The following is a 3,618-nucleotide window of genomic DNA, read 5'->3' as shown; positions in this document are numbered from 1 at the left end:
AACTATTAATGGCGCACCACCTGCAGGTGGGCCACTAGTAACCAGGGTTACTAATGGCGCATTTGCAGGTGGTGCGCCATTAGTAACCTGGAACCCCAACAAGACATTTTGGATAGCCACACCTACCCACTCACTTTCCCCACTTCATTCCCTCCACCTCGTTCTCCAAGCTTGCCGGCTGCCTCCTCCTCCTCATCTTATTTGCATCATAGATTCATCAAAATTAAGTGGTGAAATTACCTTTTTTTGATAGGTAAGTAAGGGAAAAGCTATCTTCATGTTGTAGATCTACTTTTTTCTACCTAACTCGCTCCAACAACGTGCACAAGCACTTTTTGTGGCCTAGTTAGATCTATGTATGTTTGTGGTGTTGCATATGTTTGTGGTGTTGCATATATGTTTGTGTTTGCAGGTACCGGTATTTGAAATGCGATAGTTGCCAATATTTTGCCGGAATGTTGATTCATTTCCGTTTCGGTGAGAATTTTGGCACTATGCATTCTTTTTGGTCCTATTTTTAGGGAAGGTCATGCCAAAAAATTTCTTGGTTCTAAAATATCGTTTTGCTCTACTCCGTAGGTGACCATGGTCCGTACGATGACCGAAGGCATCGTGAATAGGTTTTTGAGCTCCGCGAAGACCGAGATGCTTCAAAAGAATGAGATGGAGATAAGATGTCCGTGTCGAAGATGCAAGCTGAAGAGCCTTATTGCGGACCCGGATTCCGGGCAGGTGCGGGACCACCTGCTCTTGCGTGGTTTCATTGATGGCTATCGGTGGCAAGGTGATGAAGATGACTATGAAGTCGTCCATGGGGGCCAGGCAAGAAATGAGGAAGGGCAACAAGACAACCACCGCGGCGAGGGCGGGCGAGAAGACGAAGAATCTCTAGGACATGATCACTACGGTGATGCTGTACACATTCATCATGTAGAAGATGCCGTACATGATAATGAGGAAGATCAAGACGAAGGGCATGATCATGAAGATGAAGATGCCGGAGCAGACGACGATGGAGGCTGGGTCCGAGAGAAAGCCAAGCTGGATCAACTAGAGATAGACGCGGTTACTCCATTGTATGAAGGATGCAAGCCCGAGGATACCCGCCTGAAAGTAACGCTCATGGCTCTGGAGATGAAGGTAAAACACAAAATGACCGACGCATGCTTCAACAAGAACATGTCATTCTGGCACGAACGTCTTCCCAAGGGGAACAAGTGCCCGACCAGTTTCGAGGAGGCGAAGAAAATCATGTGTCCTCTGAATTTACCCCACGTGAAATACCATGTGTGCATGAACAATTGCATCATTTATCGGGACGAGCACACGGAGTCTACCATATGTCCGGTATGCGGCGTCACTCGATACAAGAAGAGGAAGAAAGCTCCTCAAAAATCGGTGTGGTACTTTCCGATCACTCCTCGTCTACAGCAATATTTCGTGGACCCTAAGGTAGCAAAGCCTCCAAGAGCCGGGAAAGAAGCGAAAGGCGCCAGAGCCGCTACTGAATGTATGGAAAACGAGGTCTGTTTTCTGGGACTTGCCGTACTGGAAGATCCACCGTGTGCCTCACAGCCTTGATGCCATGCATATCACGAAGAACGTGTGCGAGAGTCTGCTTGGTACCCTGCTCAACATGCCAGAGACGACCAAAGATGGGCCGAAAGCAAGGGCAGACTTGAAATCAATGGGCATCAGGCAGGAGCTTCATGCTAATGATGATGATGATGATGATGATGATGATGATGAGGTGATGAGGCGAAGCAGGACACATAAATTCGCTACAAAGGCAAAAAGGCCAAGAAGACCGGAAATGACTACCATCCCGCGTGCTTCACTCTAAGTCAGGAGGAGATCGAGCAGTTTTTCACCTGCCTCGTAGGAGTAAAACTTCCTTATGGTTACGCGGGGAAGATAAGCAGATACCTAGACCCAGCGAAGCAGAACTTCAGCGGGATGAAGTCTCATGACTGTTACGTGCTGATGTCATAGATACTTCCAGTTGCAATCCATGGGATCATGGACGCACACGTCCGTGAAATGCTATTTGGCCTATGCAACTTTTTCGACGTCATCTCTCGGAAGTCGATTGGCATGAGGCAACTCAGAAGGCTACAGGAAGAGATCGTGGTGATACTATGCGAGCTTGAGATGTACTTCCCGCCCGCATTCTTCGACGTTATGGTGCATCTGCTGATCCATATCGTGGAGGATATCATCCAACTCGGGCCGACGTTCCTGCACAGCATGATGCCGTTCGAAAGGATGAATGGTGTCATCAAAGGATACGTTCGCAACATGTCACGTCCAGAGGGAAGTATAGCCAGGGGCTTTCTGACCGAAGAGTGCATCTCCTACTGCACGAATTATCTAGGCATCAAGAACCCCGTTGGTCTGCCCGTCAACAGGCACCTCGGCAGGCTCGCTGGATGGGGTCACCGTGAGGGTCGTCGCGAAATGCATGTCGACTTCGAGGGTCGACTCGCCAACTTTGAAAGAGCAAACCTAGTCGCGCTACAACACATAGACGTGGTCGGTCCTTGGGTGGTAGAGCACAAAACCTTTATTGAGAAGACGTATAATGACCGAGGCCAACAGAGGACGGACGGAGATATAATCAAAGAGCACAACTCATGTTTCACGCATTGGTTCAAGCAGAAGCTTCTGTCGTACCCTTTACATGAGGATTCTTCCGCGGAAGAACAACTCATATTCGCCTTGTCACAGGGCGCCGAGCACAACCTGACGACCTATGAGGCGTACGATATCAACGGCTACACATTCTACACCGAGAACAAGGACATGAAGAGCGATGGTTATCAGAACTCCGGGGTAACGATGTAATCCTACACCGGTAACGACAAGGATAGATACTACGGAAGGATCGAGGAGATCTGGGAGCTGAGCTACACTGGAGAGAAGGTCCCAATGTTCCGTGTCAGATGGGCCAAGAGCGTCCTAAAAGAAGACCGGTATTTCACCACCATGGTTATACCCGAAGCCAAATCCAAGACCGCGGGCGCAAACATCACCACGAAAAATGAGCCATGGGTACTGGCTTCCCAAGTGGACCAATGCTTCTTCATTACCGACCCGTCAAAGCCCAGTCGTGTTGTCGTGAGGAGAGGCAAAAGGAAGATCATCGGAATGGATGGAGTAGCCAAGGAGCAAGACTTCGACAAGTACGGTGATCCGAAGATCGAACATGACGACGATGATAAAGTAGCAGCACACACCACAAGAAGAAGCAGGACCACCCTACCTAAAGGACGTCCGTTCCACAGAAGAACTCCATTTGCTAAAAAGAAGGGCAAGAAGATTGTGAACAGATAGCTAGCTAAGATCGATTGTATTTAAATCGTAGTCTTCATTTCTCGATTGTATTTCATGGGCACTTTTTGATATCATGCATATTTTTAAATTTCATGGGCACTTTTTGAATTCATGAGGACACTCGATCTCGATCCCCCTCCATCTCGATCTCGATTCCCCCTCCATCTCGATCTCGACCCCCTCCATCTCGATCGTTATCCCCCTCCATCTTGATCTCGATCCCACCCGCACCCTCCCCCGCTAGCTCCACCGCCGCCGCCGACCCACCGCACCGTCCCCCGCTCC

Source organism: Triticum dicoccoides, chromosome 1B (assembly GCF_002162155.2).
Source record: "Triticum dicoccoides isolate Atlit2015 ecotype Zavitan chromosome 1B, WEW_v2.0, whole genome shotgun sequence".
Lineage (NCBI taxonomy): Eukaryota > Viridiplantae > Streptophyta > Magnoliopsida > Poales > Poaceae > Triticum > Triticum dicoccoides.
Note: the sequence above shows the minus strand (reverse complement) of the source record.